Raw genomic sequence first — 13,623 nt, 5'->3', positions numbered from 1 at the left:
ACTGCCCCGTGTGTGACAGCCAGAACGATTTCCATTTAATAACATTAAGATCAGTGAGAGACAGACAGGAGCAATTGTTGTGCCGCTGTTCCTACTGGAGGGCAGCAGCAGACTAAAACTGCAGCCGGCAGCCGGTCTCAGGAGAAAAAATGGAAAAATGAACGCATCAGTCACATTCATAGACAATATAGTAAATGGCTATATATACTCACCCCTTAATGCAAGTATCCTGGGCTCTGGTTGAAACACAGGAGCGCCACAAGCCCTGCAGTATATTAAACCAAAGAGAGAGATCTGACTACATGCGCAGTGAGAAGCCCGTCTTTATATTCTTTTATGCTTTATGCAGAGTTGTTTATATCTGATTATACAAAACCCACAGAAGCCCTGAACAAAATATTGACATTTGGTGCATCTCCCAACATAATACTAAGCATTATGCTTTACTTGCCCAGGCCTGAGGGCTGACATGGCCCAATGCACCTGTAGCCACTGCATCCCATTGCTGCCAATACATAATAATGTGATGTTTCCAGCTCACGTGCAGCCAACTTGAGCCATAAGTACATACTGTAAGAATGGGCAAATAGGGCCTTACTGTCACTTTCCCACTGTTTGGTTTCAACTTGTATTCCACAACACACCTGTGTGGCTTAATAATCATATTTTTGTGCAAGGGGGTATAGCTCAGTGGTAGAGCATTTGACTGCAGAACAAGAGGTCCTTGGTTCAGATCCAGGTGCCCCCTCTACACTGTTATACCTAAATGAATATGGAATGTAACCTTATATCTAAGCAATATGGCTGCACATGAACAATCTATTAGACCAGGGATCCCCAACCTTTTATACCCGTGAGCCACATTTAAATGGAAAAAGTGTTGGGGAACAACACAAGCAGGAAAAAGTTTCCTGGGGGTGCCAATAAAGCTATGATTGCTGCTTAATAGCCTCTATATGAACTGGCAGCCTACAGAAGGCTCTGTTTGGCATTATACTGGGTTTTTATGCAACCAAAACTTGCCTCCTTACCAGAAATTCAATAATAGGAACCTGCTTTGAGGCCACGGGGAGCAACATCAAAGGGGTTGGTGAGCAACATGTTACTCACGAGCTACTGGTTGGGTATCACTGTATTAGACTAACAAGGATAAAAATAACTGACCCAAAGCCTGTATGTAGAGAGACATCACTGACAGCTGTCTAATAAAAAGCTCACCAAACACTTACCAACATTCATTTTCACTTGGCAATAAAACTCAGTTCTACACACCTTACACTTACACAGGTAAGCCAGAGAAGCTTTACAGTAGAGGTTATAGAATTTAATTGGCGATTTTTGCATTTTTAGGGTTTAAATACAACATTAAATATCGATATAAACTTCATCTTTAAGAAAACAGTACACAAAGTGTATCAGAGCTAGAATTGTATTTGCCAATGATACCTAACAACTGAATCAATCCATATATTTTGTGCAACATAAGGATGAGAAGGGGGCACCCGGATTTAAACCCCCACATATTGACATACTGACCCTTTAGCGGTCATTTTTCAGACAGACAATTCACTCTATGAGACTATTATTTTGTTAAGTTGATTTATATATTCAGCATAACATAAGGATGCTAAGGGGGCACCCGGATTTGAACCAGGGACCTCTTGATCTGCAGTCAAATGCTCTACCACTGAGCTATACCCCCATATTATGAACCTTTAGCGAAGCCATTTTTATGACAGACAATTCACTCTATTAGATTATTACTTTGTAAGGTTGATTTAGATTTTGTGCAAGATAAGGAAAAGAAGGGGGCACCTGGATTTGAACCAGGAACCTCTTGATCTCTTACATCACTAAACTCCAATTATAACTGATGATATCACTAAGCACCATTTATAAGTATAACTTTTACAGTTCGGTCCCAAAGGCAACTGACCAAACTATATATCGTAATTAAATATAATTAGAGTAGCCTAATAATGTTATTTCCCCAAGTGCATACCGATACTTTCATTGAATCTCATGTGCTATTTTGCCCCCCTCGGATTCCCTACATGGTTATCACTTCCTGGATGCATTAAGCTGTTTTGGGACTTTTGGCTTGGGGGGGTAACCTGCCCCTCCTGTGCCTCGCTGTCCTGCCCCCACTCTCTGGACTCAGCCGGGCCTTCCTCTGTAAGTGAGTGTTCACCCCCCTGGTTTTCCTCTGCATTGCTTCCTGGGGTATTAGACTATTTTCACTGGTCATTTTTTTGGCTTAACCACCGCATCCTTAGTGGCCCTGTAGCTGATGTCTGCCTCTGATTCGCTGCAATAACTACAGTTCTGTAAGCATTGACCTAGCATGCCTGCCCCAGCCAGATCAGAGCATCCTCACCAAATGAACACCCGGAGCAGCCAGCAGTTCTTACAGTACCGGCGGTATTGGGCATCACAAACTCCACACTTGGGCACCAACAAGCTCTGGCCTTCTACATGCAACGTCTCAGAGAACTGGCCTGCCCACATATACCTCCGGCTGACTTCCTACAGAGCCCTGTGTCAGGCAAACTGCTGGAGGGAACTGATGCCTCCATTCTCCCACTACACTCTTCTCATGACTCTTTCTTGATCTCCATACACTCGACAACTCCACTTCTGCCTCCGCCAAAACTCTCCCCTAGTCTGTTGGCTCCTCCCACTGCCATCACTATTAGGGGTTGGGCCTTTCACTCAATTATGGTGACATTTGACCCATTAGTCTCCCTCCATTCACCTGGTTTTTGTACTTACCCCTGGCATTCTGGGAGGCACGCAAACGCACCCCAAAACTTTAATTCAGATTAAATCATATGCTATTTTCTGCCTAGGTTTCCTACAAGGTTGACACATCTTGGATGGATTTTCATTTTCACAACAGTTCCCCTTTAAAAAGCCCCAATAAATATCACTTTAGTAAGCCAGAGTGTTAATAAGGCCCGACTGAAGCCGCTACATTGCATGTCTGACTATAGTGAATAAATAGGGTGTAATAAATATATAAATGTAAATGTTTCCATGTTATGTGCAGCCAAACGGTGTCATGAGTAAATACTGTACATACAAGGCCTTACAGTCAACATTCACGTTACAACAAAAAACAAATATGTGTGGCTATAACCCAGGCTTCACTATAGGGCAGTGATCCCCAACCAGTGGCTCAGGGGCAACATGTTGCTCCCCAACCCCTTGGATGTTGCTCTCAGTTCCCCCAAACCAGGGAGTTATATTTGAATTCCTGACTTGGTGGCAAGTTTTGGTTGAATAAAAACAAGATTTACTACCAAATAAAGCCCCTGTAAGCTGATAGGGTGCATAGAGGCCCCTAATAGCCAATCACAGCCCTTATTTGGCTCCTCCATGAACTTTTATGGTGCTTGTGTTGCTCCCTAAGTCTTTTTACATTTGACTGAGGCCCACAAGTAAGTTGGGGTCTCCTGCCATTGGGGGTATAGCTCAGAGGTAGAGCATTTGACTACAGGTCAAGAGGTTTCCACCTGGTCTCATTTTCAAAACCATTTAAAGTCAAAACCAACCCAATATTAGCCAAACACCACTTCAAAAGTAGCCCAAAAATACCCTAAAAAATAAAAGAAGGCATATGTTGGGAGGTACGTCACAGCAGAAATCGAATTAGTTGCATTAAGCCCAGACATGATATACATATGGGTGTACAGCAGGTTGTAACGCAGACAGGTTGGGAATGAGAGGTTAGAACAGCAGCAAAGCAGAGTAGGAAAGGGACCTTCTTTATACACCATTGCATGCTGGGTAATGTAGTTCTATCATTATTCCTGGCTGCAGGCTAATTGTTAAATCCAAACTACATTGCCCAATGAGCAGAAAGATGAACAGCACAGATAGCAACAATCCCAGCTTCCCATTGGAGAGTTTTGGGTCATTCATACAGAAAGTGTGGCCTTAATACAAGTCACCCCCAGGTGCTTGCAGTACACAATGAGGCTGTGACAATAGTATTTTTTCCCCAATGCATAAAAAGTGAAACTTGGTTATTAGAGAGTAATTAAGAAATACTATGGCATATTGGTTTACAATAAAATGGTTTAATGATGCTTCCTGTAATGGCCCTGTTGGTATATAAGTAATGATAGATTTATGCCAATGAGTTCTGTTCAGCATGACATCACAATGGCTACCATGGCAACCTTATCAGCCAATCAGATTGTACCCTGAGTTCCCACTCTCACAGCTGCTATTAGACAGTTAGATGCTGTTGGATGCAGACCCCTCTCAGCAGCTGCATGGAAAGGTGAGAATTCTGAGCTTTAGTAGACACTGGGGGGCATTTATAAAGTTTGCCCAGCACCTATATTATTCCCATATGGTTGTTTTGCCCTAAACGCTTAAATTCTGCCCTGCGCTGAATTTCCATTTTTTTACAAATCACAATGAAATGCGCACAAATATTTGCAAATGGCTGGCCAATGAGATTGCCGTTTGCATGAGCGCTATTATTATTCCCAGAAAATTTCGAGTTTTTCAAAAATAACTCCCATAATTCGTGATTAATATTTAGTTAACTTTTTTTTGTAAAATAAAAAATGCGACAGGTTTGACTGTCAAGTACCATTGAGTCCTATGGAGGCTCAGAATAGCAGAGGAATAGGATAGGCAGTGACAGCCTGTCTTTAAAGGACAAGTTAATCCCCTCATTGTTTTCAGTTTTACACCTTTCAAGGGAAAGTTGATCCCCTCATTGTTTTCAGTTTTACACCTTTCAAGGGAAAGTTAATCCCCTCATTGTTTTCAGTTTCACACCTTTCAAGGGAAAGTTAATCCCCTCATTATTTTCAATGAATCCATGTTAAGGGGTTCAGCCAAATACCAACCTAAATCCTAATTAGCATTTGCTAATTAGGATTTGGTTTGGCCAGGACCGAACTCTGTGGAAAAAGGCCGAATCCTGGATTCAGCGCATCCCTATTATAAACACCGGCAGGGTAAATATGGTCACTATAATAATTCTGCATGGCTCAAAGTCCATGAATGAGCCCCACTGACGGCGCACATCAGGCAACAATGTAGATGGGGGGGCGGCAGCCTCGCTCTGTTTGGATGTTGCATATCCATGCCATGGAAAGCATTGGCTAATCTTCTAAACAGGGGACTATGGTGGGGGCTGGGAAGCCCCTTACATCGTGGCCAACAGCCAATCACATTTGTGACTGGCGGACTAAGGTCAAAGATTACGAAAAGTGGGTGGAGCCACCAACAGCCAATCTGTTTCTACCCATTACATTGCATTGGTTTATATTTAAACTGATGCCATTATTTAAGTATTAATTCCAGGGTTGTTAAACTTTGCAAAGTCACTGGGTATTTGCGGTTCAAAAGCAGAAAAAGTGGGCAGAGTGACCAATAGCCAATCACATTTCACCTATTTACTTTCAATGGTGAAGTGTAAAATGCTGTCAGTCCAACAATTTTTATGTCTGAGTCCCCAGACTTTGCAGACCTGGTGTTTTGGTTTAAATTTAAAATGCTGCCATTCCCACACTATTTATGCCAGGGTGCCCACTGTTTGTCACTGGGAGATTTCGACTCAAGGTTAGAAAAAGGGGGCACACCCACCAACCACCAATCACAATCTATTGATTTTTATTGGTTTAAATTTAAACTGCTGCCATTGTCACACTATTAATCCTGGGGTCCCCAAACTTTGCAGAGTTAGTCACTGGGTAACTGCAGTTCCAGGTTAGAAAAAGTGGGCGGAGCCAAAAACTGCCAATTAGATGTTACTCATTGACTTCCATTGGGGAAATTTAAAATACTGCTATTCCGACACTATTGAATCCAGGGTTTTGACTATATAACTGTGGTCCAAGGTTAGAAAAACTGGGTGGAGCCTAGAACACGAAGTTTGTTCTCAAATTTCCATTTTAGTTCAATTTGTATGTGCTGCTGGCCCTGACCTCTGTATTAGAACATAAGCAGTGTAGTGTCTGTCCCACTGAGTGAGGCACTTGTAAGTGAGGCATAGAATTCTTGACTTATAGCTTTTACACATAGATCTCCCAATCTGCCATTTTGTATTATGTGCCCACCTGTTTTTTCCATTTGCACTAGTGTACAATTCAGTAGTCCATACAAATCATTTACTGACTGTCCTTTATCTTGAAAGGAGGATCTAAAGAATCTGCACCACGTTTGCACTTTTTGCCACTGGATTCTTTGGCAGGATTCCCCCTTTATGGAGGACAGACAGCAGTGCCTGATCACTCTGCAAAGGAGAGGATATCACAGTCTCTAAAGCCAGACGTTACAATACAGGGTGCCCCTCCCAACATGTAACGGTGTTAACAGCTTAGTATTCTGTGCTTCTCTGTTTCATATTCAGTAGTCTTTATTCTCATGCCCCCTTTATTTACCCTTTCAGGCAAAATTTGCCTGTCTGTACCCCATTCACCACTATGCTACATCATGGGCACATTTTCATTGATGATTTAAAGGAAAAATCCTGTTTTTCAGGAAGCAAACTGTAACTCTACAGTCTACTTCTTTGAACATCACCAGTTGTGACTGGTTTTCCTTATTACTAACCAATATTTTTCTTAAGTTTTCCATAGACTTTGTATTTCAGTGTTACAGTGTAGGAGAAGAGGCAACAGAGACTCCACTGCAGCAAAACCCTTAGATGGGAGAGGATTACTGTCTTTCCGGAGTTTGAAGCCAGACTTTACAATACAGGGTGCCCCTCCCTACATGCGAAGGGTGTTAACAGCTTAGCATTCGGTGCTCTTACCATTTAATAGTTGTCTCCCTCACTTTCAAATTTTATGCTTTTTCTCCTCCCCACTGTGAAATTCTATGCTCCTTCTCTTCCTCACTCTGTAATTCTATGATTGTTCTCTTCCGCACTCTGTAATTTGATGCTTCTTCTCTTCCCCACTCTGTAATTCTGATTGTTCTCTTCCGCACTCTGTAATTCTGATTGTTCTCTTCCCCACTCTGTAATTCTATGATTGTTCTCTTCCCAACTCTGTAATTCTATGCTCCTTCTCTTTCTCACTATGTAATTCTATGCTTCTTCTTTTCTCCACTGCACAGTTCTTTAACTTTTCTCCTTTTCCCCACAGTGCAATTCTGTGCTTCTTCTCTTTCCCATTGCAATTGCCTGCTTCTTCTTCTCCCCACTGTACATTACATTCATTTATACACACCGTTTACTACATCATACCCACAGATTCCTTTCATTACTATTTAACACACACAAGCCAAAAGCTAAGCTCTTCACCTGCTGTCCCGTCTGTGTGCCCAGCTCGACTGTATTGTGGGGAAGAAGGCATACCCCTTTATGGAGGACAGACAGCAGTGCCCGACCACTCCGAGCATGGAGGCTGAGGAGTATCACTGCTCTATTGAGGGGTAAAGTCAGGCTGGCTGCTCTGTTGAGAGGTTAAGTTGGTTTTGCCACACAGTAATTCTCCCACTATCGGTTCCCAGAGAGACGACTTGGATGATCCCAGGATTCCGCAATACAGGGTGCCCCTCCCCCAACATGCAAGGGTTGTTAACAGCATAACATTCTGTTCTTCTTCTCTGTTTCTAGGATAAAAATCCTGTTTTTCAGGAAGCAAACTGTAACTCTACAGTCTACTACTTGAATCATAACAGCATGTATTTTCAAAAATATGATCTTTAGTGTGACAGGCTATGAAAATGACAGCATTGGTCTGTTCTGACTGTGTTGTGACTTGTTTTCCTTATTACTAACCAATATTTTTCTTTATTTTTCCATAGACTTTGTATTTCAGTGTTACAGTGTAGGAGAAGAGGCAACAGAGACTCCACTGATCCCAGGATTCTGCAGCAAAACTCTTAGATGGGAGAGGATATTACTGTCTTTCCGGAGTTTCAAGCCAGACTTTACAATACAGGGTGCCCCTCCCAACATGCAAAGGGTGTTAACAGCTTAGAATGTGGTGCTCTTACCATTTAATAGTTGTCTCCCTCACTTTCAAATTTTATGCTTTTTCTCCTCCCCACTGTGAAATTCTATGCTCCTTTTCTTCCCCACTCTGTAATTCTATGATTGTTCTCTTCCCCACTCTGTAATTCTGATTGTTCTCTTCCCCGCTCTGTAATTCTATGATTGTTCTCTTCCCCACTCTGTAATTCTGATTGTTCTCTTCTCCACTCTGTAATTCTATGATTGTTCTCTTACCCACTCTGTAATTCTGATTGTTCTCTTCCCCACTCTGTAATTCTATGATTGTTCTCTTCCTCACTCTGCAATTCTGATTGTTCTCTTCCCCACTCTGTAATTCTATGATTGTTCTCTTCTCCACTCTGTAATTCTATGATTATTCTCTTCTTCATTCTGTAATTCTGATTGTTCTCTTCCCCACTCTGTAATTCTATGATTGTTCTCTTCCCCACTCTGTAATTCTGATTGTTCTCTTCCCCACTCTGTAATTCTATGATTGTTCTCTTCTTCACTCTGTAATTCTGATTGTTCTCTTCTCCACTCTGTAATTCTATGATTGTTCTCTTCTTCACTCTGTAATTCTGATTGTTCTCTTCCCCACTCTGTAATTCTATGATTGTTCTCTTCCCCACTCTGTAATTCTGATTGTTCTCTTCCCCACTCTGTAATTCTATGATTGTTCTCTTCCCCACTCTGTAATTCTGATTGTTCTCTTCCCCACTCTGTAATTCTATGATTGTTCTCTTCCCCACTCTGTAATTCTATGATTGTTCTCTTCCCCACTCTGTAATTCTATGATTGTTCTCTTCCTCACTCTGTAATTCTATGATTGTTCTCTTCCTCACTCTGTAATTCTATGATTGTTCTCTTCCTCACTCTGTAATTCTGATTGTTCTCTTCCCCACTCTGTAATTCTATGATTGTTCTCTTCCCCACTCTGTAATTCTGATTGTTCTCTTCCTCACTCTGTAATTCTATGATTGTTCTCTTCCCCACTCTGTAATTCTATGATTGTTCTCTTCCCCACTCTGTAATTCTATGAATGTCTGTACCCCATACACCACTACGCTACATCATGGGCACATTTTTGTACTTACCCCTGGCATTCTGGGAGGCACGCAAACACACCCCAAAACTTTAACTAAGATTAAATCATATGCTATTTTCTTCCCAGGTTTCCTACAAGGTTGACACATCTTGGATGGATGATTTGACATTTTCATTTTCACAACAGTTCCCCTTTAAAAAGCCCCAATAAATATCACTTTAGTAAGCCAGAGTGTTAATAAGGCCCGACTGAAGCCGCTACATTGCATGTCTGACAATAGTGAATAAATAGGGTGTAATAAATATATAAATGTAAATGTTTCCATGTTATGTGCAGCCAAACGGCGTCATGAGTAAATACTGTACATACAAGGCCTTACAGTCAACATTCAAGTTACAACAAAAAACAAATATGTGTGGCTATAACCCAAGCTTCACCATAGGGCAGTGATCCCCAACAAGTTAATCCCCTCATTGTTTTCAGTTACACTCATCTTCAAAGGGGAACTTAATCCCCCTTATTGTTTTCAGTTTTAGACCTTTTAAGGGAAAGTTAATCCCCTCATTGTTTTCAATGAATCTATGTTAAGGGGTTCAGCCAAATACCAACCTGAATCCTAATTAGCATATGCTAATTAGGATTTGGTTTGGCCAGGACCGAACTCTGTGGAAAAAGGACGAATCCTGGATTCAGCACATCCCTATTATAAATACCGGCAGGGTAAATATGGTCACTATAATAATTCTCTCTAAGACTTCTCTCTGGATGCAGAGAAAATGTAGGCAGAGAGACGCTGCCTCCTGTGACCTTAGCCTTAGTGGGCCTCTGTGTACCTGAAATGGGTTCTGGGTTCTGTTTGAAATGCAGGAGAGCCACAAACCCTGCAATATATTAAAAGAGTGAGATTTGACTTCATGCAAACCAAAGGGAATGTTTACACTGAAAAATGGACAAACAAGGCTTTACACTCTCCCAATATTTGGTTTCCGCTCATGTTATACAACTCACCTGTGTGGCTTAACTATCTTACACCTGCGCAAGGGGGTATAGCTTGGTGATAGAGCATTTACCTGCAGCTCAAGGGATCCCTGGTTCAAATCAGTGTGCCCCCTTTCTAACATTATATTAAAAGAAATATATATTTCAAAATTATAGCTAAACAATATGGTTACAGTCTAATGACATATAGGAGATCATTGCTGAAGGCCTTTGTGGATAATAAACCTAGCTATAGCAAGCAATGCTGTTCAGCAGCGACAAGGGCCAAAAAGAGTTTGTAATAGATTGTGTAATAGGTTGTGTAATAGGTTGTCTTCTGTAGTCATAAGGGACATTAGTGAAATGGAGTCCAAAGAAAACTGACTAAGCTACTATGGCTTGACTTGGGTATAAGGCTGTGATGACATTAGACCAGTCAGTCTAAAACGTTCCCATAAGAGTGACCAGAATTGGGGCAACATAGGCTATACACGACAATACAGATTGGTAAATTCTTCCTGCAACTGGGAAACTATGCTATGTACCGACAACTCATCACAACTTATGTAACCTGCTTATATTTTGTTTTATTTATTATTTTATTGTTGTAAAATAACAAAAATAAACCTTTAAAAAAAAAAAAAACTACTATGGGTTAGGGGATTTCTGTTGCAAAGGAAGCATTTGTCTGGTGCTAGAGAGTCACTGCCCCGTGTGTGACAGCCAGAGCGATTTCCATTTAATAACATTAAGATCAGTGAGAGCCAGACAGGAGCAATTGTTGTGCCGCTGTTCCTACTGGAGGGCAGCAGCAGACTAAAACCGCAGCCGGTCTCAGGAGAAAAAATGGAAAAATGAACACATCTGGCACATTCATAGGCAATATAGTAAATGGCTATATATACTCACCCCTTAATGCAAGTATCCTGGGCTCTGGTTGAAACACAGGAGAGCAACAAGCCCTGCAGTATATTAAATCAAAGAGAGAGATCTGACTACATGCGCAGTGAGACAATCAGTGAGAAGCCCGTCTTTATATTCTTTTATGCCTTATGCAGAGTTGTTTATATGTGATTATACAAAACCCACAGAAGCCCTGAACAAAATATTGACATTTGGTGCATCTCCCAACATAATACTAAGCATTATGCTTTACTTGCCCAGGCCTGAGGGCTGACATGGCCCAATGCACCTGTAGCCACTGCATCCCATTGCTGCCAATACATAATAATGTGATGTTTCCAGCTCACGTGCAGCCAACTTGAGCCATAAGTACATGCTGTAAGAATGGGCAAATAGGGCCTTACTGTCACTTTCCCACTGTTTGGTTTCAACTTGTATTCCACAACACACCTGTGTGGCTTAATAAATGTATTCTTGTGCAAGGGGGTATAGCTCAGTGGTAGAGCATTTGACTGCAGATCAAGAGGTCCCTGGTTCAAATCTGGGTGCCCCCTCCCTGCTGTTATATCAAAATGAATATGGAATGTAGCCTTATATCTAAGCAATATGGCTGCACACTACCAATGTATTAGACTAACAAGGATAAAAATAACTGACCCAAAGCCTGTATGTAGAGAGACATCACTGACAGCTGTCTAATAAAAAGCTCACCAAACACTTACCAACATTCATTTTCACTTGACAATAAAACTCAGTTCTACACACCTTACACTTACACAGGTAAGCCAGAGAAGCTTTACGGTAGAGGTTATAGAATTTAATAGCAGATTTTTGCATTTTTCTGGTTTAAATACAACATTAAATATCGATATAAAAATTCATCTTTATGAAAACAGTACACAAAGTGTATCAGAGCTAGAATTGTATTTGCCAATGATACCTTAAAACTGAATCAATCCATATATTTTGTGCAACATAACGATGAGAAGGGGGCACCCGGATTTAAACAAGGGACCTGCAGTCAAATGTTCTACCACCGAGATATACCCCCACATATTGACATACTGACCCTTTAGTGGTCGTTTTTAAGACAGACAATTCACTCTATGAGACTATTATTTTGTAAAGTTGATTTATATATTCGGCGTAACATAAGGGGCACCCGGATTTGAACCAGGGACCTCTTGATCTGCAGTCAAATGCTCTACCACTGAGCTATACCCCCACATTTTGAACCTTTAGCGAAGTCATTTTTATGACGACAATTCACTCTATTAGATTATTACTTTTTAAGGTTGATTTAGATTTTGTGCAAGATAAGGAAAAAAGGGGGCACCCAGATTTGAACCAGGGACCTCTTGACCTGCAGTCAAATGCTCTACCACTGAGCTATACCCCCATATTATGAACCTTTAGCGAAGCCATTTTTATGACAGACAATTCACTCTATTAGATTATTACTTTGTAATTTTGATTTAGATTTTGTGCAAGATAAGGAAAAGAAGGGGGCACCTGGATTTGAACCAGGAACCTCTTGATCTCTTACATCACTAAACTCCAATTATAACTGATGATATCACTAAGCACCGTTTATAAGGAAAACTTTTACAGTTCGGTCCCAAAGGCAACTGACCAAACTATATATTGTAATTAAATATAATTAGAGTAGCCTAATAATGTTATTTCCCCAAGTGCATACCGATACTTTCATTGAATCTCATGTGCTATTTTGCCCCCCTCGGATTCCCTACATGGTTATCACTTCTTGGATGCATTAAGCTGTTTTGGGACTTTTGGCTTGGGGGGGTAACCTGCCCCTCCTGTGCCTCGCTGTCCTGCCCCCACTCTCTGGACTCAGCCGGGCCTTCCTCTGTAAGTGAGTGTTGACCCCCCCTGGTTTTCCTCTGCATTGCTTCCTGGGGTATTAGGCTATTTTCTCTGGTAATTTTTTTAGCTTTACCACTGCATCCTTAGTGGCCCTGTAGCTGCTGCCTCTGATTCGCTGCAATAACTACAGTTCTGTAAGCATTGACCTAGTATGTCTGCCCCAGCCAGATCAGAGCATCCTCACCAAATGAACACCCGGAGCAGCCAGCAGTTCTTACAGTACCGGCGGTATTGGGCATCACAAACTCACACTTGGGCACCAACAAGCTCTGGCCTTCTACATGCAACGTCTCAGAGAACGGGCCTGCCCACATATACCTCCGGCTGACTTCCTACAGAGCCCTGTGTCAGGCAAACTGCTGGAGGGAACTGATGCCTCCATTCTCCCACTACACTCTTCTCATGACTCTTTCTTGATCTCCATACACTCGACAACTCCACTTCTGCCTCCGCCAAAACTCTCCCCTAGTCTGTTGGCTCCTCCCACTGCCATCACTATTAGGGGTTGGGCCTTTCACTCAATTATGGTGGCATTTGTCCCATTAGTCTCCCTCCATTCACCTGATTTTTGTACTTACCCCTGGCATTCTGGGAGGCACGCAAACGCACCCCAAAACTTTAATTCAGATTAAATCATATGCTATTTTCTGCCTAGGTTTCCTACAAGGTTGACACATCTTGGATGAATGATTTGACATTTTCATTTTCACAACAGTTCCCCTTTAAAAAGCCCCAATAAATATCACTTTAGTAAGCCAGAGTGTCAATAAGGCCCGACTGAGCTAGAGTTCTATGGGACAATTAGTGAAGACGGGGCAGGGGGACTAGCAAAGGGTTGTGG

The 13,623-nt window shown here is 41.7% G+C and overlaps 3 non-coding genes across 3 annotated transcripts; 1 reads left to right on the top strand and 2 right to left on the bottom strand.

Moving 5' to 3' along the window:
• Window positions 1-1,630: 1,630 nt before the first annotated feature.
• On the bottom strand, window positions 1,631-1,702 carry trnac-gca. The gene has a single exon. It is a non-coding gene; the product is annotated as a tRNA-Cys (tRNA).
• Window positions 1,703-11,377: 9,675 nt separating this feature from the next.
• On the top strand, window positions 11,378-11,449 carry trnac-gca. Its single transcript has one exon. It is a non-coding gene; the product is annotated as a tRNA-Cys (tRNA).
• Window positions 11,450-12,048: 599 nt separating this feature from the next.
• Window positions 12,049-12,120, bottom strand: trnac-gca. Its single transcript has one exon. It is a non-coding gene; the product is annotated as a tRNA-Cys (tRNA).
• Window positions 12,121-13,623: the final 1,503 nt, after the last annotated feature.

Source organism: Xenopus tropicalis, chromosome 10 (assembly GCF_000004195.4).
Source record: "Xenopus tropicalis strain Nigerian chromosome 10, UCB_Xtro_10.0, whole genome shotgun sequence".
NCBI lineage: Eukaryota > Metazoa > Chordata > Amphibia > Anura > Pipidae > Xenopus > Xenopus tropicalis.
This window is presented reverse-complemented; position numbering and strand designations above follow the sequence as displayed.